The 22,426-nt window shown below is 34.5% G+C and overlaps 1 protein-coding gene across 1 annotated transcript in view; it reads right to left on the bottom strand.

The window, feature by feature from the left end:
* Positions 1–22,426, bottom strand: part of NAALADL2 (N-acetylated alpha-linked acidic dipeptidase like 2) — a 796,061-nt gene that overhangs the window by 732,779 nt on the left and 40,856 nt on the right. The window lies entirely within an intron of this gene.

Below are 22,426 nucleotides of genomic sequence, written 5' to 3'. Positions count from 1 at the left end.
AGGGCATACAGTTCTCATTGCATGTCAAAGCATGTTAGAACTAGAAAAGACTAAAATGTACTCCTAACAGACCCTCCTATTTCACATCTCTCCCCTTCCTATCTTCCTTCTTCATTTTTCCTTCTTCTCTCTCTCTTCCTCTCTCCCTCCTTTCCTGATACTTTCTCCTTCACTCTTTATTTTTTTTCTGTTCAACAAAGGTGAAACAAAGAAATTACAAAAATGGTTCAAACCCATACCAGTGAAATTGATTAATGAAATACATTCAGAACTTACTATTTTATGAATTTATTCTACTGAATAAACTAGTAAATTATGCCCTGTCTTAAATGCTTTTAAAAAGATTGTCTCAATTAAAGCTCAAAATGATCCTGTCAGATAGGCTCCATTATTATTCCTAGTCAATATATAAGAAAAGTAAGACGCGCAAAAGTTTGCTCAAAGTTACACAGCTAGGAATCAGGAAAACAGGATTCGAATGTACAATATGACTCCAAAACCAGCTCTCTTTGTTGGTTCTATTGTGAAATTTTTGTCATGGGTTTTGTTTACACAGGCATAACATACGCAGGGACTCAAGTTCTTGTAAGGCTTGGAAAGCTGGCAAGAGTTCAAGAATTCATGTAGAATGGATTCGGAGTGTTTTGTGGGATTGCTACTCATTATTTTCTCTCATTCTCAAGAATATTTATCAAGGACTCATGGACAAAACCAAAGGGGAAGAGCTGAGGGAGGGAAGGTGGGATGGGGCAAGGGAAAGAGGTGGGGGGAAGGCAGAGACAAATGTATTTAAAAAGTAAATAAATTAATTAAAATAAATAAATAAATAAAATAAAAATAAAAATAAATAAAAAAAAAGAATATTTAGAGAATATGGAGGAAGTCCTCAACTAATAAACTAATATTAGTTTTTCTAACTAATAAAAATAAATAAAATTCTCACTGGCCATACTTTTCAGGAATTTTAAGGATAGGCCTCCCAATCACTTATAAAACCAAGTCATGTGTAATTTTGATTTATTCAGTTTTGGACTTCTAGGGACATGAGTGATCCAAAAGTAAGAGAATTCTATATAAAAAATATCTTTGGAAAACTTCAGTGAATTGGGGCAATTTGGACAACTCAAACTTGTGCTTTATAAAGTTGTTGTAACTTATTCTGTTGCCATGTTCTTGTCTCAGAGATTCAGGATTAGTATTTTAAATATAAGAAGAACTTCAGATAAAGACTGTTCAATACAGAAGAAAGGCCAAAAAATGTGGCATCAAACAGATCTAAGAGAGTTTCTCCATTTACCACCATTCATGCAAGATGGCCTTTGTAAATCTATTTATTTTTCTGTAAAATAGCAATACCAGTATACCCTAGTAGGTTAGTTATGTGGATTAAATGAGATTATGATGGAAAATCATATTCTCATATATCATCATTATGATATGAGGCCCAGGTCTCAGTATATTCTCATTAATGCTGTTTTACAAATGGAGAAATGGAGATATCCACACCTAACTTTGGTAAATGTTGCATGATCTTTTCAGATCCCTCTTTTATAGAAATACAAACCCCTCGAAAATTATAGGATATGTTTTTACTTTACACAATATATTAGCATGACAATTACATTTACTATATATTCTGTGAACTTAATATAGCAATTAATTGCTAAAGAAATATATACATATATACATTTTAAAAATATTTTCTATTCCACAAAGATAGAATATATCTACAAAACAAATGTTAGTCTCTGACATACTGATAACCTGAAAATTAAAACACCCATATAAAGAGAAATTACCACTGAATCTTACAAATGTTGCCTGTAAAACTAGTAAATGACTCATATTTAAAAATGTTTTCAATCCAGCCATCAGACAGAATCATAGACCAGCAGGAGATTAGCAAAACAGTAACTATTATGTTCTGGCAAGTTGCTAAGCAACTCTGGAACTGAAATTTTTTAGGCTCTATATAGCTAACAAACATTTATTGAATACCTACTACCTACATGTTGCCAAGGAGAGATACAAACGGTTTCATGGAGGAAATATTATTTTTACCATTTCCTCCTATGAAAAAACTGACTCTAAGCAGTTTCATAACTTGCCTATTGTGAAAGAGGAGGAAAATGAAAGAAATTGAGTTTGAATCCCAGCCTGATGACTTCCAAAGACCTTATTGTTTTTCACGCTATTGTCTATCGATAAACCCTGAAACTGTCTTCAGGACTATTTCATTTTTATACAAATTGTAATACTTATGATAAATAGGGACCCCACCTCAGCTTTCTTTTGTATTTCTTAGAGCAGGGCAACTCAGAGAATGTTTCTTGGAATGCTAATTGTTGCTGAAGTTTGTCACTAGTCCCTAGAGAAATAGGTACATATATTAAGAATTAAACTTTTTATGGCAATTTGATTGAATCATAATCATATATATTGAACTTAATGATAAAATGATTAGGCAGGCATTCTATGTGTTTTATTATATGAGCTAGATTCCCATTTCTATACTTTTTTTTCATTATTTCAATTATTGAGGGTGTAAGTGAAGGATACCAGACTGTAGATGTTTAAAATAAAACATTTGATCAGTTTTGACATATGAAGGCACCTATGAAATTATTATCACAATCAAGAAAAACATTTCTATCACGCCCAGAAGCTCTCTTGTGCATCTCTGCAAGCTATAGCACTCTCTCCAGCCTCACAGACAATAAATAACAAATGGGTGTGACTATGCGCTAATAAAAACTTACAAGGACAGGCATAGGAATGGATTTGGCCTGTGACCTACGGTGTGCTGGTCCCTGCTCTTACTCATTGACTTTAAAAAACACTTTTGAGTGAATTAAAAACTTAGTTAGCTATAAATAAAAACTACTGGACATTGGTTCTAAAATTATGGGGGACTGGATTAAACTATTGGCGAAGCAATCCTAATAATAACTTACCTTCCATTTTGAGATGGGCCTTTACTTCAGAACTTTGGCTTGGGTTTAACTTTATCAAGTGATCTTCCATAATAATAGCATGTAAATAGCTCTTATTATGGTCACTTGATTCTCAATTTCGTCTCTTTTTGACTTTCAAGATACATTAAATATATGCCTTTACATAGAGGAAAGATGCATGGGCATGTCATACAAAGTCTTCGGTGTCCAGGGGTAGGTATTTTGGAATCTAAACAGATTTAAGATCATTATATAAACAATAATTCTTCTCTGATGTATATGCAAATTACAAAGTAAAAATTATCTTTTTGAAACTTCCCCGGAAAGCAGAAAACATATATTTTCAAAGTAGACTCAGTCCCTCAATACCGTCTCTATGGAAATGAAAAGCACACATAAGAATGCCTCCGTACTACCCCACTGAATACTCTGAAACTCAGAACATTCACCCTTAGGTTTAAAGGAAATCTAAGTTAGCAAGGTATTAATTACATTTCAACCATCAGACCACAGTTTTCCCCCATAATATAATTCACTTACCATAACAACATAAAGTTATGCAGCATTGCTTTTCCATATATTGTTTATGCAGAATGAATAATCATTGTTCTACCATCATTATGGGTAAAGAAATACAGAAAATGAAAAGCAGCAATAACATGGCAATGATCCAAAACATTATATCTCTATTTTAAAAAAATTTCCTTGACTTATCATACATTTTGGGTCTCTATCAGTTTTACACTTTTGAGGAAAAAATGTTAGAAGAAGTGATTATAAACATTGAAATTCAAGTAGAAAACCACCCCTTAACTTTTAAGTGAATTAAAAACTAAGAGTTACAAATACAAACTACTAATGTTTGCTAAATATTTGTCTTTAATAAATGACTAGATATTGGTCTTAAAATTATGGGGGGCTTGATTAAACTATTGCCAAAGTAATCCTAATAATAACTTATCTTCCATTTTGAGATGGGCCTTTACTTCAGAACTTTGGTTTGGGTTTAACTTTATCAAGTGACTTTTAGTACTAATAGCATGTAACTAGCTCTTATTATGTATTATTTACTATATACCTCAGAAGAAATATATAAGGCAATCATTAGGGGAGAAAACTTAAAAGAACACAAAAACATATCAAAAGATGTACAATTAGAAAAGCGATGTTTATTGTTATTCAAAAGTTTTCATTAACTGTGTGTGTGTGTGTGTGTGCCTGAGAGAGAGAGAGAGAGAGAGAGAGAGAGAGAGAGAGAGAGAGAGACTGTGTGTGCCTTCTTTCAAAAGTTTTCCAGTCTATTGCCCCATATCACTTTCACCACTACCAATAAATTACAAATTTTGAATTAAGGGACTAAAAAAGTAAAAGACAGATCAAAGTATGTATTCTACAGAAGATGATATAAATAGCCAGTATATCTGTGCATCTGTCAGGTTTTGTTTTTCTTCTTAACTCTTAACAATTTATGTCAAAGACACATGAACCAGAATTTTTACTGTGAACAGTATTTTCATCCAATATAAATGGCATCTGCCATAGGTTCCTAAAATCTTTAAAGAACACCCAGACAACTACTAGATAATCCCATATAAACATTGCTTTAGAGCCACAATCTTGGACAGATGCTTATTAAGTTAGAACAATAATATACATGAAAGTGAACATCTTTTACAGTTGATTTTCAAATATGTATATGAACAATCATATCAAATTAACTTACAGAAAACCTTTTCTTAAAATTTTTTTAAATTTTATTTTAATTTATTTTTTTAAATACATTTGTCTCTGCCTACCCCCCACCACTTTCCCTTGCCCCCTCCCTTCTTCCCTCCCTCAGCTCTTCCCCTTTGGTTTTATTACAGAAAACCTTTTGAATGTGTGAATCTTTTCCTTTATAGAAACATCTGAAGTTAAATAAGCTTACCCTACAATGGAAAAACAAGACCTTAATCTTATACTAGGTGAAACTGTGCATTTGCAGTACTCATTTAAGAAAATATTTAATTTGCATGGATTACAAGAGTTTCTGTGGACATACATTTTCATAAACCATATCAATGTGTTTCTAGGAGGGATGGCAGGTAAAAGACTTAAGATAATAAAACAGTATCTTGTACTTCCCTATTGTAATATTCTTCAAACTTTATTTTTTATTCTTTTTTAGTTTCCACTGGCTTCTGTATTTTTTGGAACAGGATGTTTTTCTTAGTGAACTAGTGCCTCCACAATGCTTATCACCTGGCTGGTATTTAAATAAATATTTTTGAATGACTAAACTTAATATATCATAAAACCATCAGAATAATTCCTAAAGTAGTGGAATGTTGTTATTAAATTAGAACCTGAAGTGAAAGTTTCATTTGTTACTTTAGATTCAGAGTTTCTCAAAGCGATATTTGAGAGTTACCAATATAAAGCCATCTGGATTAATAGATTATCACAAAATTAAGTCTTAGGAATTTTAAGCAGCGTTCAAGTTCATGCAAAATTCACTAAAAATAGAGAATACTACAGTATTTTGTTGCTTACAAATCATGCCAATGGAGCATCAAAGATCTTTCAGTACCCAGAAGGATTAAGTAAGTGAGAAGGAAAGGAGAGAAACTCTAGCTTTATCAATATGTAATTAAAAAAAAAAAACTCCAAAGAAATGTAATTGCACAGTAAAGGTTAAGAAATAAGAAATCCTACTGTATGTGCTAAAAATGAGGGGCAGATTATTGTTGTTGTCAGTAGAACTAGGACTAGAAGTAGAAGTAGTAGGACTAACTAAATGTTTGTTGAATAGAGTGGATGAATAGATGAGTGTTGTGAGCTTTTGTGTCAGACACAACACTAAGTAGTTTGCAATATACTTAGTTAAGATGATGTATTCATCTCTATTTCATCTATAATGTGTATTTACTACAATATCAAAGATTAGGAAGCTGAAATTTAGAATGGTTAAGACACTTGCTTAAAGTCACATGTCATAGAAGTGCAAAGAGGTTAAAAATATGACCAAGGCTACAAAATCTTTTAAATGGTAGCACCCAAGTTATATCTAGTTCCTAAGCCCAAATACTGTTTAATAAAGTTTAGATCAGAAGAGGGGCACCATATCAATTCAGTGTATTAATTACTGAAACTAAACATACTCATAGAATCTATAACTTCATATCCCTTTAAATATTAAAGATACCCTCATATAAATATCTAGATACCCTACAGCAAGATATCTTTGAATAACATCAGTTATCCTAACTCATGTGGCAAAATGGTTGCCCGTTTAGAGGAGATACATAACAAACAAAATTTTAACCAAACTACTCTACTGGCTATTTTGGGGGGCTGTGGCTACAGTATATAGATGGAGTTACCTGTAGAAAGAAACTTTCTGATGAAGCTTTGAGAAAGAACACCACAGTTGGTTGAAAATCTATTAAAATGAACTGCGTCAGGATCTACAATTTGGAGACACGGTTCACCTTTTCAAAAACCTGGTGTAGTTTAATAATTGAATGCTCACATGACCATAAAGAGATTTTCAGAAGAAACTGGAAGACCGAGTTGTGATGGAAGCTCATGAAAGAAAGAGTAGCTCAAAGTTGACAAAAATTATCATCAGTTATCAAGGATTTGAAAAGTGTGTCCACGCCATGAGAGAAAAAGGCTGATTTTAGAAAACTACAGTTCCAAAAAATTGCTCTTCAAAGAAAAGCTCTGTTATTACTCAGTTGAAATAACCTTAATTAGAAGAACCAGAAGGCATCAAGGTGCAGCAAAGCCAACAACAGGTAGATAATCTTTCCTATTACAAATTTCAAAGTAATGCTTTCTAAATAACACATTGCACTATCAGGGATCTTGAATACGTAACTATAAATCATAATCATAAAGTTAAGTCTTGGAATTTTAAGCAGTATTAAAGTGCATACAAAATTCACCAAAAAATAGAGAACACTGCAGTGTTTTGGTGCTTACAAACGAGGTCAATGGAGCAATGAAGACACTCCTGTATCCAGCAGGATCCACTAAGAGGGAAGCTCAGCAGAGCCCAGCAATTCTCCAATCAGTACTGAGGCAATAATTAAGGCCCCATGACTTTTCATTTTAATATCACTAAATTAAAGTAAACTTAATTTCTCTTTCATTCCTCTGCTCATTTTTTTCTTAGCCAATGTTTCCCATACCTGGAAAGACACAGTAAATTAAGCCAGGATGAGCAAATAAAGTTAATAATTGAAATGTTTGGAAATATTGAAAATTAGTCTTGGCTTTCTTTGTTGTTGCTAGTGTCTTGATTTTATATAGTGTCACTATGCTCATTATTAGAGTGAGAACATCTAATTCAGCTTCAGCAGTTCCTTTGTTTTGATGATCTGATGGTGCCTGGTTAATGATATGCTGTTAGATATATCCTAACTGGTAATGCAGCAACTCCTGGGGAGAAAGCAATGAAACGTTATACTCTACATTTCTGGTGAAAGAGACACTGTAAGCTGCACTGCCTGCCTCCATCAGGGGTCGAAATTACAAAAATGTTTTTATGTCTTTAAAGTTCCCAATAAATTGTGAAACTTTGACATTGGCAAACATGTTTGAAATACGACCAGAAGAAAAACTCATCTCAACACAAAACTCTGTTACCTCTGGATTGATCTCATCTATTAAAGACGCATAAAATTTGTTGAAGTTATTTGAGTTTACTCAATCATTTCTACATGACAAAATAAGTCTCAACTTTTGAATTAAAAAATTCAAGGTGAGAACAGATAAGCCATTAAGCAGTAGAAGTCACCTATGTCACAGGCAAGCAATTTCTTCAACTTCAGTTCCTCACAATTTAGGATCAAGTCAATCTGGTTTTCGTACCTCTTCTTTGCCTGTATACTTTACAAGAATTTTCCACTTAGTTCTAATGAGCAATCTCATTGTGTCCCGAACACTTTCTATATTTCCACATCCATATCTTGCTCTTAAACTCTAGCAAACTTAAATCTTATTTACCATTAAAAAGATGGTTAACATTCTAGAACTGCTGTGAGGATGTCCCATGGTGATTTGTTTCTTTTCTTTGAATTCTAATAATAAAATACTCTTTACACTCTCCTTTTGCCAAAACCAAATACGTCTTCAATAACAACAGTAAATGTTCCAAAACCTTTACCTTAGTTCCAGAAACTAATCTAATTGCTTTGCACAATTCAACTCAGTTAAGGTTCATAATAATTACACAGGCACTTTTTGTATCCTTCTCATTTTAGGATGGAAAAATGAGTCAGGCAGATATTATGTGACCCCTTCTGGGTCACACAGGGCCTGACTTAAGAATTAAAACCTAGGCCCTGGCTGGGTAGTTCAGTTAGTTAGGCGTTACCGTGGTACACTAAGGCAGTGGGTTTGATCCCTAGTGAAGGCACATGGAAGAATCAACCAATGAATGCATAAATAAGTGGAACTACAAATTGATCTCTCTCTCTCTTTCTACCTCTTCTTGTTCATCTCTAAAAATCAATCAATCAATCAATCAAAAATTAAAAATTAAAAGACTCAAAACCCAGCTAATTTGGTTCTAGAACCTATAATTTAACCTCTGTTCTTCATTGCATCGTATATTATTTTACATGAATTATAATTTTACCAACTAGATATTATTCCCCAAACTGTGAATTTGGGCACTGATTATTGGTTGATAATTACATGATTTTTAGGTGGTAAATAAGCATGGCCTTATGGTCAACAATTGTATTTTGACTGGCTTAGCTCTCAAACTATTTAATGGAAGTAGTATACTTAATTTGTGCAAAACAGTGTTCCCAACATCATATCAGGTATTTTGTTAGATAAATTGATTCACTTTAATTCAGTCATAAACACTATACATGCAAAGTACATTTAAAATATTCATTTTACTTTAAAAAAAACACCAAATAATTATTCTATTTAGTGTATAATATATACTAAACAGTGCACTTTTTCAAAGTTACTTTTACCATATTTTGATTTTTTCATTTTGGCTACAAGTCTATAGAAAGCTTTGATTAAAGGTATCTCCAAGGCATAAGGCAATGAGATTTGATGAATAACCAAGAAAACAATAGAAATAAGAATAGTAAATACACCTACATTTTTTGAGATTATTCAAAATCACTCTAATTTAGTTATAGTCCATATATGTAGCATCATTAAAGCCATACAAATAAATTATACATATATATATATTAATTACAGGAAGTAATATCTAAAAAATAAACCCATATCAATTCTTTCCATGGTTTTAAAAAACGCCCCAACTGACCTTGCCCTTCAACTTCCAAATTCTGTTTATTTAAAAGTTTAGGCAATACACATAATGTTATTTAGCTGGTTTCTTTTAACATTCCAAATTAACATGAGCCTTTCCTCACGTCCTTGCTGGGTAGCATGTGTAGACTCCTCTCAGTGAACAAAGTGCATTAAGAAAGAAACAAGAATGGCTTTGAGAGCAAAGATAGAGCAGGAAAGATTAAAATTAAAATATTTCACTATATCAAACTATAAATGATTTTAAAATAACATTACTGAGTATATATTGAATGTTAGGCATAATGTTATTTATGTTCATTATGTCATTTATTTACAAAAATCTGTTGAAGTTGGTACCATTTTACAGAAACGGCTGAGAAATCTCAAACAAATGTTAATTAAATTGACCAGGGTTACACAATTCGTAAGCAAACGGGCAAGATTACAACTTGGATTGCCTTGCTCATTTGCATATATAAATATTTTACACCCATATATAGTTTGATGGTGTTAACTGAAGGAATTATTGAAGGGGATCCTTAAATCCATATGCACAAAGGTATTTTCTCAATCAAATCACAGCAAAAATATAATTACTTTATTCTCAGAACAATATATATGATGTATATCATATATAACCCTAGTATCATGTATATGTACAGACACCTAAACATATTTATATATATTTAAATATGTGATACTTAAAAGGATGATCTAAAGCTACATAATTCTTCAGTCACGATTCTATACGCATAAATCTACAATTTTCAGAGGAAAGGGGGAATAATAAAAATAGAGTAAGTAAAAAGGTGAGGAACATATCAGACCCCTTTAATCGCTCTGTCATCCATCACTACCCTGACAGCGATGAGAATAATTCTTTAAAAACATATATAAAACTCTCCCCATTCAAATCCTTCAATGATTTCCAATTACACTGAAACTATTAATCCAAACTCTTCTAACCTTGTCCACCGAAAGCCCTCTCTCCACTGCCCGCCAGGCTCCTACGCTCTGTCCCTTCTTCAACGCCAGCGCCGCAGTACAAGCTGCTGCGCCCCTTGGAATGTTCTGACTCGCTTTCCGTGACTTCTCCTTCCCTTTGTTCAGTCAGCTTCAGCCTAAATTCATCTCCTAAGAGATGCATCTCTTCCACATAACAGCTTTTCAAAATTAAAAAAAACCTAAATATTTAACGGTTTCTTTCTTACTAATTTTCATCCACGTGACTGTAAGTTCTGTATGGACAGGGACCTTTTGAGTGTCATTTTCCATTGTGCCTGTGAACTAACTAATGAATCATCCGCGAAGAAGGGAATATCTAAAGCCATGATATTTAGATTTAAGCATTATTATTCCAAACTATTACACTCACCAATGACATATGTATTTTCCCCACAGCTACCTATTTATAACGCTTTTATTATAATTACAATTTTATAATAAGCTATGAATATTTTAACTATGCTTTATAATCTGATGAGCTAAATATTAAAATTGGCTGTTTAAATTATCATTAGTTTGCTTGTTAATTTCTGTTTGCCAATAACTCATTCTGAAAATAAAATTGTGCATCTCCTAAATAAGCCAGACTTCTTGAATCATGAACAGATGATTGCAAAGGAAATAAAAGGGTGAAACCAGAGCAAATCTTACAAGTTCCTTACCTCTGTGCTATAGCTTTCATATCGGTTAAGTGAACATATTGAACTAAGTGACCTCTGGTAACTTTCAAGCTTTAAAATTTTGTAATTCAAAGTTTTAACTTATCTGGTTTTTCCTCTTTAATTGAATTTACATTTCACTATTTGTATAAATATAAATAAAGCAAAAATATATGGGAAATGATGATGATGGTTATTCTCTTTTAATTTTTAGGATATGTCTACATTCTTTATACAAAAATATGTAAGAATGCATAGAATATTCTAAAACAAGATATGTTTATGTGTTCTTTACCATTTTATATTGCTTCTAAATCTCGTCCCATGCTTCAATTCCATGTACAGCTGGTTAGATTTATGAACATCACTACACCTGTGTTTTTCTAACAGTTACTCTGCCAGAGGGCAGGGCATGGGCCTTTTTGAACTGGTGAACCTCCAAAAGATAACACAGTGAGGTTTTGTATTTTATACCTGCAGTGCCAAGCTGATAAAACAATAGAACATATTGTTGGAAGCACCAAGAAACTGGATTATTTTGTTCAGAGACTAAAATTTGTAAAAAAAATTGAGTAACTTTCTCTCTTTATTTGAGAATAATGTATCAAAAAATGATGACATCTGGATATGTGGTAAGAAAACTACATAGATAGAGAAGGAAACACTAGTATGTTTCAAAAATGTATACTGTTATTAATTTTTAAAATGAAAGATAACCTGAAACTCCTGTTTCTCTTCAAATTTTTGCTTACTAATTTTAAGATCCATCAGTGGACAAACATCATTACTATATTGTTTGCCTAATGTTGATTGTTTATTTCCCCCATCCTTTTAGTTTTATTAATCAGAATTCTCCTGTAAGAAATATCTGTGTCTTCCCCAATGTTATGGATTAAATATTTGTGCCCCCCAACTTCATCTGTTACCGTCCTAACCCGCAATGTGATGATACCTGAATGTGGAGGTTTGGGAAGGTAATTAGATTTAGATGAGGTCATCAGAGTGGTGCCCTCATGAGGGAATTAGCAACTTTTTAAAAATGAAGAGACACAAGAGCTCTCTCTCTGTCCTTGATGTGAGAAGACAGAAAGAAAGCAGCTAGCTGTGAGCAAGCCAAGGAGAAGGTTCTCATCAGTCCTCTACTATGCTGGTACCCTGATCTTAGACTTCCCAGACTCTAGAACTGTGAGAAACAACGTCTGTTATTTAAACCATCCAGTCTATGGTCTTATGTTATAGTGGTGCAAGATAAGACATTCACGTTGAATAATGTATTTATTTATTCAATTAAATATTTATATCAGCATGGACTTATGGACGTGCATTATTCTGTGGGCTAATACCCAAAATTATATTTATTTTGTCATTCAAATGGTTTTAGCTTCAGCCATCAAGAGTTTCTTCTGTTTGGCTCACTTTTTTTTTTTTTTTTGAGCAATTTCTTAAACTTCTCTATAAGACGTTGCTCGTTCATTTTGTATATATCCTGCCCCATCTCGGATCAACTAATTTTCCAAGGGGCCCTTCCTTGTTCCTTATATTGCAGAATAATGTTTAGACAAGACACTAGGATGTCAGGGTTGCATGTCTCAAAGTATTTCCTTGAAGATAAATATTTATTCATCAAAAAGGGAAAGATAATAACTTTGCAGTGGAGAATCCTTGCAGACATCCACTTTACTAAGTGAGCAGGCTAACGTCACCAGCAAGAGGGCATATTGCTATCACAAACCCTTTTATATGACACACGGATAACAAAGCATCATTTTAGTGGTACTGTTGTTTAAAAAAAAAAAGCGCCACTTCATTCCAATCATGAGAAAAATCAAACAAGTCCAAACTGAGGAACTTTTTACAAAATAACTGATAAGCACTCTTCAAAAAGTGTTAAATTCATGAAATAAAAGGAAAGACTGAGGAACTCTTACACACTAGAGACACTAAGGGAAATAACTAAATGCAATGTGGGGCCTTAGGATCTTGGGACAGAAAATGAAAGCATTAGGGAGAATATAAATAGGACAGGTACCTTTGTTAATAGTGTTACTAATGTTACTTTTTAAGTTTCAAAAGCTGTACCTTTGCTATGTACATTGTTAATATTAGTGGAAGTAGGGTTTGGAGATATATGAAAACTTAGCCATATTTTTGCCACTTTTCATCAAGTCTATAATTACTCAAAGTATTTTTTAAATAAACAAAGATAATTATCTTATTAATAAGATAAAACTTTATGATATACTTTATTGCACCACAAAGGAAAGAATGAAACACGTACCAATAGATGGATAGCACAATCCAACACTCCAGTGTGTGCCCAGGCTTCCTGTATGAAAGTATTTTTCCCACCAAACACACATTTTGAGCTTGAAAATTCTGAGTACAAAATTCCTAAAAGTAATATTCTCCATGAACACTTATAATAAAATGTGCCCTATTTGAATTTTTATCTTTGAATCAAATTATTGTAAGCAGCATTAGAACTTAAAAAAAATAAATGACTGATCACATGTGGGCCTTGTTAAAGAAAAACAAAACAAAGAACAAACATATGGTAAGACATTGTATTTTAGTAATAAAAATTAAATCAAATTAACTACCTTTATTGAGCATATAACTTTCTGCCAAATTCTCTTGTAGAAAGAATATTAACTGCTAGATAAGGACTATGGTATGAATGGGAACACCCCCAAAAATAATTTATTTATTAAAAATTGAGTATTTATTGTTATATGTTTAAACTTCAGTCACTTTCAAAGCATTCTCCAATTGATGCAATACACCTATGGAGACATTTTTTCCTGCTCAAAACAGTTTTTGAACTTGCAGATTTTGATGATGTTTAATGCTTTTATTGTGTTTTATTTCACCTCTTCCACATCAGCAAAACTTTTCCCTTTGAGGACATTTTTTAACCAGGGAAACAAAAAAGGGTCTCTCAGGGCAAGATTGGGTGAATAGACAGGGTAAGGCACAAGACCCACGCTATTTTTGGTCAAAATCTGCTGTACATTCAGTGCAGTGTGGGCAGGTGCACTGGAAAATAAACCATCTTGAAATGGGCAAATGTGGTGAAAAAGCCTTCAAAAAAAGAATTCACTGAAGTCGAATGCAGCCTGGCACAGCAACCCCAGCTGATGCACTGATACAGATGGGATCCTAGAACACTCACCTAGTCAGGGGGAGCCTATAGTACAAGGGACCCGCCTCCCAGAAAATAATTCTGGTTTATAGTGGGGGAGCCCCCCCTTATATAGTGCAAAAATGACCACAGTTCTTTATTCCTTCTTTTATCTACAGGTTTTGCTATTCTAAAGCTATTTCCATCATGAAGAAGGGTCTGTTCCTTACTATTTGAATATGGCCTAGTTTTGTGACTTGCTTTGACCAAAGAACACAACAAAATTGACAGTATGCCAATCTCAAGGAAACGTGTGTGTGTGTGTGTGTGTGTGTGTGTGTGTGTGTGTGTGTGTGTGTGTGTTTCAGTTGGGTCTCCGTCTTTGCTGTGAGAACATGTCAGAGCTAGCCTGTTGGAAAAGGTGCCACCATACGAAAGAGAGCCCAGTTGTCTCAGCTTCAGGTTACTTTAGACCAAAGTTCAGCCAGTCCACTGCCAGACCCAAGATGAGCAGAATCACCGAGTTGATCCACACAACTACCAGCAGAAGCATGAGCAAACCTTGTTGAGCTGTAGGCTAGTGAGCTATAACAAGTGCTTGTTATTTGAAGTCACTAAGTTTTGGAGTAGGTACTTATGCTAAGTATAATAATATAAGGATTATTTTTTTCCATTGTGCATAAAAGGACACGAAGGTAGAGAAAAGTTGAGTAAATTGTTCAAGTATGCACCAAGATTAAGTGCAGAGTTGCAGTTCCACCTCTGTCTGACTTTAAAATGTGTTTTCATTATGCAGCACTGTCTTCCAAAATCTGTTAAGTGTGTTCATATTTTCAGTGTTTCTGTAAGCATATTGAGTATCTTCCAGAGACTCAACTTATACAATTATTTTATCCAATTACAAGTGAATAATCTATTCTGAATAACCACATATTAAATATTGTTCTGATTAAAAAGATAATTATTATACTTGATATTCTTTCATAATCATCTCACATTCTCTTTTAATGTGAAATCAAATATGTTACATAATAATAATTATTAAGTATCAAAATGGATGCTTTCAAAATATGCCTCTTTCTATTTAAGTAGCATATTTTATTTTTATATCAAGTATTAATATAGGCTTTACAGTATAATTATAATTATATAAACATTCTTAAAAACATTTCATACAATTTTAGTTTCAATTTTAAAATATACAAAATAAATTATCAATTGAGCTGAGAAACTTTTGATGAAAATTCTGTAGGATATTTATTTAAACTATTTGTTATGTACAGATATATTTGCAGCCAGATTGCAATTGATGTTTTTCCTCATTTTTAATTCCCTAAAGTTGATGGCTCAGAAGAAAAAACAGAGTAATAAATAGATTTAAAAGAAATGAAACTGAGACTGAAGTGTAACTTTCTTTTGATTAAACCATAAAGTACACGTTCTAAAGAGTCAATCTCATTTGATTTAGAAAAGGCTTTCAAATATTTAATAAATAACTTTCAATGGACAAGATAGTTACAAACACTGTTTCTAAGGAATGTTCTATTTTACTGGAGGTATTCAAGTAAATTAAACAATCGTATTTAGGAGTGACTGGAATGGCACTTGCTGGATATTTTCTGGGTCCTATGTTACCACAGCTGGAGAACATCATAAACAACCAAAGCAATAGTTAACACTATATTTATATTACATTTCAGGTCTTCATTCAATGTCACTGAATTAAAGTTGTGACCATGCATTTTCAAAATACATTTTGCCTTGATATGTATAATGTACTTTAACATTGTAAGCATAATGCAAATATGCTGACATTGATATTATGTTTCTTTTTCATCAACAGGTTCTTGGATTCTTGATTAAATTCATGACCAGTTAAGAATTAGGAATGAAGAATCATTTGAAGAATATTTAAGTACTTTTCTTAATAGGCCATATAAAAATTTAATCTTCTTTGATGCTCATGTAGATTAATAATGATACACATTTGGAAAATTGGAAGTAATTTCGGAAGCAAAATTAAATCAATCCTTACTTTTAAAAGAGCTCCCAGCAAGTAACAAATAAAGTTTCTAATGAGAATGATTGCCTGCAACGCTGTACCATCAAGGTGGACCAGGGATGGTAAACAGGCAGAAGTAGTGCTAAAAATATCACACATAAGAAATAATATAGGGAAATATTTGAAAGTGAGGCTGAAGTGCAACTTTCTTTTAAGCATCTAATGTGATCTGAATTCAATAAAATGTAAAACTACAAAATGTGTACTATGCATAAGAAATATGTAATCTCTTGCTTACAGAGATTATAAGATTATTTTAACAATTAATACTAAAATTTTACTTTTCTCAGTTTGGGCTTCATGAGTCAACTGCTCTAATTCCTTAAACCTCCCAACTTAGATAAAATGAACATTTCCTAGTTATAATTCTTTATCATGTTAGAAATATTAAAATCGTAATAATAACTTCAAAATGGTGACACATAGAACTTGATATTTTCCATTAATTTGGTACGAAAGAAAATTTAACTCAATTGGTAGGTATAGGGAAAAAAGGGAAAAAAAGGAAAAGAGCACTTATTGAGTACCCTTTAGAGCACATTGTATCATTTCATTTTGTTTAATCTTTGAACAAAAATTAAATAAGTAAAATAATTATCTCTTTTTTTCAGATGTGAACGTAAGTTTGAGAGAGATTTAACTGACTTGCCAGGTGGCACAGCTGCTGAGTGACTTGACTTGGATCAATTGCCTCCAGAGCCCACCACACGCCAGCCCTTCTGTCCCAGGGCAGGTGTCTTCTGCATGCGTGTGACTTGTTAACCAGATGCCCAGGCACAGGATGGAGACACTATCAATGAAACGCAACTAACTAGCAAACGAAGCTTTTCCTTCCTAGAATATTCAGAATGAACTCATTTTGTTTACTGGTTTGTTTTGAAGCATTGATTGCAGAGAGAGAGAGAGAGAGGGAGATGATTGTGTGACACCTGAATAATCCACCAGAACACTTGCAGATGAAAACATTTATATCAACAATGCTGTGGCAGCCGGTTTCATTTCAGATGGGTCTGGAAATTCATTATGTTCTGTTGGTAAAGTGCTAGTTAGTAAGACAAGTTGAAGACAGTTTACAGGGAACATCTTACCGAAAGTTCTTTAAACCAAAAGTCAATACTATATTTCATTCAGTCTATGACATCGTTGATTATCATGTACCTGCATTACAAATAGCTAAAAAGTAGAGCTGTGGCCAATGAATATTTTAAGTTACCACCAATTGGAAAATGCATTCAAATTCCAGGCATATTAAAACATAGAAGAATATGCATCATAGAAACTATAAAGTATCATAGGTATTATTATGTTTTAATATCAAAATACATTACTACTTGGAAAGCAAACACAAGGACCAGATTATCATATATAAACCATTAGTCTGTAATCCCATATATTTATATAAACAATCCTGCCAACAGAGTGATGAGAGATTCCTGATGCCACACCACAAAGAAGCTGCAGGGAATAGCAGCAACGGTGAAGTAGCAATATGTGGTTCTAAATTTGTGCTGATTATGAAGTACACCATGGCCAGCAATTAACTTTATCATATTTTATTGTGTCTAAGAATTTTTCCCATGCACATTGGTAGCCATTAAGTTGCATAAAATTAACAAGGGGAAGAAAGGCTGTGAAAACTAGAAAAGGAGGGGTGACTGTGATTTTATTACATTAAATGGCCCACGAAACAAATCAGGTCGACAGCAAATACGTCTCTTAGGTGACTTGCCCCTATAGGGGTACCCAGGGCTCCAGTGAACCATTTAGCTATTGCAGCCTTTAGGGCATCCACGTATTGACAATTTATAGAAGTTTTCTTCATTTAATTTGTTCTCCTATTCCTAAGGAGGAAAAAATAAATTCCAGTTACCTTAGCAACTGCAAGGTTACATTTTATCCTGAAGCTGCAGAGCTTTTTCAAAATAAGAGGGAAAAAAAGTGCATCAGAACTGATGTTCCATCCTCACTGGGGGAGGGATTTAGCAGTCAGGCTGAGCACTCCATGCAAGCGCCTTTGTCTTCACATTGCCCCAGCCTCAATGACAGCATTTTGCATTGGTTGCCTTCATTTTCTCATGGGAAATATGGGAATTACCAATATCAAATATGGATATAAAGAAATTGTCAGAGAGGGGCAACAGAGAGTGTAGTTCTTCACAGCTGACCTTTGTTATTTCCGTGAGGAGAGAAATTGGCGGACAATTGGCAATTGTTATAACCCGAAAATAAACATCCTGTCAAGTGTCAGTGCCTAGAAAGTCAATTTCCAGCCCTAATAGAAGGTAGCTGTAAGCCTGTCCTCAGAAGAATAGATTTTTCAGAAAGTACTAAGTTAAAAAACACAATTTAACAATTTAATTCGAAAAACCACTCTACAGGCTGTCCGTTCTTGCAGCTTATATACTTGAGGCTCCATAATAAAGGGCACTTGTCAGATCATTCTATGCGACTTCAGCCATGCCTGAGGTTCAGCTGACATTGAAAGGAACTCAGGAATAAGAAAATGGACAGGAAAATGACATATAAGAAGGAACATTAGGTATCTTTTCCTTAAAATGACTGAAACCCAAATTGAAGTAGCTTAACAATAAAAGGAATAGAAACTGACCTTGGCTTCCCCAAACTCCTAGCTCCATCTCTTCAATCAAGGCTGGGAGACAGGCGAGCTCGGCCTGGGTTCCCTTTCTCAGCACAGCAGACTGGAACCTTTATCTAGGCAGTGAGCCGGGCGCCCTTACGAATCACCTCTTCTGCTTTCTGACTCTCATGGATAACTTCCCTCCACTGCCTGATGCCTAATGCCTTGAGTGCTGTCGCTTCCTATGCTGTGGACAATATTTATGCGTTCCAAGCAGGAGAGTAGTAGTCACAGCCCCTGCTATTCTATCTTAACCGGAAGCACAAGTCTTTTCTCACCCCTAACATTTCATTCCACACAAAGCTCTGACTGGTTGCCCCTGCTTGTACATTATTTTCTAATGGATAGTCACTACATCCGAGCAAAGGGGGACACCATGATTAAAAAGAACTGGGTCACTGTCCAAACTCTAACATGTTTGTTCTCTTTGTTCTATTGCCAGTTTCTGGAAAATAGTAAAACTAATTATCAGATGACAAAAACTAATAGCTATCAGAATCCACTTTGGGAAAGCATGTTCTTAGCTAAAAAAGTGACCATTGGGGTGCCAATTCCATTCCAATTATATTCCCAGTTTGTTGTTTCATACACCTCTGGGGCATATTCTGTGTCTGTGGGGACTCGGCCGCCATAGGGAATGCTAAGAGGGACAAGATGAACCTGTGACCCCAACAGCTCAGATTCCAAAGTGTTTCCTTTGCCCAGAGCTCTCCCGTTTCGTAAAAGCATTCACAGACCCCACCTCCTCTGTTCTACATAACGGCTCTGGGGCAGATTTGGCTTAGAATTGAACTTTATTGATTTTGGACCTATCTTTCAACTATCTCGTTTTAAACATGAAGAAACAAGGCAAGGGGAGGGTCAAGCCACATGTCTAAGGCTAAGGGGAAGTGACTATTAAGTAGCAAAATTGATATTGCTGAGGTGTCACAAAGTTAATGTGGTAGGGACTGAGGCTTCCCATATACTCCTTACTATACCAAGGAATCTCACCCTGCCTGTACTGCAGGGCTAGGTATTCATTCTCGCCTTCAAATGTGGAATTTTATTTCCCGCTGTTTCTAAACCAAATAAATTGCCTCATCCTTCACTGAATAAAACTCATTTGCTATTTTCTTATCTGTACTGCCTATTCTTCAGTACCCACCCCAAAGCCAAGGAATTCCATTTTCTTATCTTTAGTTCACTCATAAGAACCACATTTAATAAACTGTCAAAATTTTTATAAAGTAATGTTGAATGCTGAAAATAATAAAAATTTCTAAGAAATGATCAAATATTATTGAAAATATATGTTGCACACAAATACAAAGATCATTGTATGCCAAAATATTATTATACTTTTAAAATCACGGTTACCAATTTAGGTATAATTTTACTTTAGTTTTCATACTTTTTTCTAAATTTGTGATAATTGCCATGTTTTATATATAAAGTTTTCCTTAAAACCACACTCCAAAAAGAATCCCTTTATAAAAATCTTCCCTGATTAGGGCAATTAAATGAAATGTTATTACTTTATTTACATTATGGTACTGCATAATACATTGTTAATATTATGATGCAGTCTATATGTAACTATTTATTATTTCTACCTAATTATATAAAGGCAGAAAATGTTTTTATTTGTTTAATCTTGTAACAATTTACTTGATTATATACAATAATTAACCAAATGACTTTTAAAATTGTGCATTTTTGCTTGTAAATTGTTGGGAAATGCCCTGTCTGGTTTCAGGGACTGTAGCCCCGCCGACAGGTGAGAGGGCCCCAAGGCTGGAAATAATCAAGGAGGCCTTGGGAAAACAGGCCACTGAGGAGATGGAACCTGTCTCCCTGGCAGGCGTCCAGCCCCTGCCTCCCTCACATCACCCTGCTTGGCCCTGTTATAGTCGGTTAGTCAAAGATGGGTGAGATTCCTCAAGAGGAGGGAAAGCCTAAGACAGACACGGCCGGTATGGGCAGCAGACAAGGACTTGGGAGACATGCAGAAAGCGCAAAAAGGTCCGCACTCCTTAGCTCGACTTGGACATGACCAGGGTCCTCATTCTATCTGAAAGAAGTCTCCTTATCTCTTGGCGGCTCTGTTCTGCCCACCTGGATCAGGCTTAAAACAATACCAAAGGCAGGTACAGTCCTAAACTAGATCAGGCAGTTTCCCGGACCAGGGTGGGAAGCGGTGGCGGGGGGGGCGGGGGACATGAAGCCTGGAAGTAAATTCCTTAAAGGATGCTTTGTTCTTCCCTCAAAAGCTATGATAACCAGCTCATACTGGGAAGGAGATTTACATTATTCATAGGCCCTGGCCTGAGGCAGATCTCTTGTGTTCCTTCAATTGTTATCCATAATCTCTATTTGTTTTCTGTAAACATAGCCTTTTGACATTGATTGATGAGCTTTACTGTATACCCCTGCACACATGGTTCTCAATAAAAGCCTTTAGATATGGGGGCTCAGGGCCTTCTCCCCTAGAGGGAAGAGCCATGTCCCCTCTCCTGGCAGACAGAGAGGTGTTTGTGATGACTGGTGTTTATCCCCCCATCCGTGACAACCCTGGGACGGGCTCTGCGGGATTCAGAGCCCCGCTCCCTCCTCAGCTGGCTCTGGACAGTGACCCTCAGATCCAGGAGAGCCCTGCGCAGTGCTCTCCACAACAGTAAATCTTGAAGTGTCAAATAATAAACACAGCTGACATCTATTGAGTTAATGTAGTGTTTGGTTCTGTTCTAGGCGGTTCTATGTGATCTATCTTATTTGATCATCAGATTTACTATTTTTTTTTTTTTTTTTTTTTACAATTCTCATTTATATAACAAGAAACTCAAATGTCAGGCTAGATCAATTTTCTGAGGTCTAGCAGTTAGAAAGTAATGGAATCAGTATTTGAAACCAGTTGGCGACCCCAGAGGCTATGCTCTGAGCTACCACTTAATCAATAGTCTTCATACTCCAACAATATTAAAAACCCGTGTGGGGCAGGGATGAAGAAGGGAATTATACAGGTGTGTAACACCCATTTCCTCTTAGGAATTATATGAGTATCTGCCTCAAAGCACTGTTTTAAAAATTAAGTAAATATATGATCATGACTTAGCCTGGTAAATAAGGAGTGTTTTATATATGCTAAATAATACTAATATTGTTATTTGTATGTGCTAGCTAGGGTTAAGTCAGTTAGGTTGGAACAGCTAAAGGACAAGCAGACTTTTTTTAAGGGTAGTGTGAACTCAGGACATGCCTGCACTCCAAGGTAACTGGTGTTCCAAAGGCTTTTCTACAGAGCTTTCCTATACCATTAAGGTTTCCGTAGCCATTTATTTCTGTGATTCCTCTATTTGTGACAACCAGAGGCTTTTGCCTTACATTTTTATTTTGAAATAAATTAATACTACCATAAGATAATGAACTGGTTGTCATGACCAAAAGAGAAACATACCACTTTTTAATCTTGTTCCACAAATAAATAAAAACATAAGAAAGCCAGGTTCAAATCTTGCCTGTTTTAGTAAATAGATCAAGTTACAACACAAAAGTAAAATAAATACAGGGAATTTTAACTTCAGAACCTACTATTAATGAAAACAAGGGCTTTCTTTTCCAGTTACTACTAAGATCTTATTAGAAATTCCTCCTCCACCTCCTTTTTTTCCAGATCCTTAGGTATATGTGCATAAGTGGCCTCAAATACAGCCTGTTTTGAAAATAATTTTCTAGGGT

Source organism: Pteronotus mesoamericanus, unplaced genomic scaffold, assembly GCF_021234165.1.
Source record: "Pteronotus mesoamericanus isolate MK-2021 breed Mesoamerican mustached bat unplaced genomic scaffold, CSHL_Meso_final contig_116, whole genome shotgun sequence".
Taxonomy (NCBI): Eukaryota; Metazoa; Chordata; class Mammalia; order Chiroptera; family Mormoopidae; genus Pteronotus; species Pteronotus mesoamericanus.
Note: the sequence above shows the minus strand (reverse complement) of the source record. Positions and strands in the feature narration are given on the sequence as shown.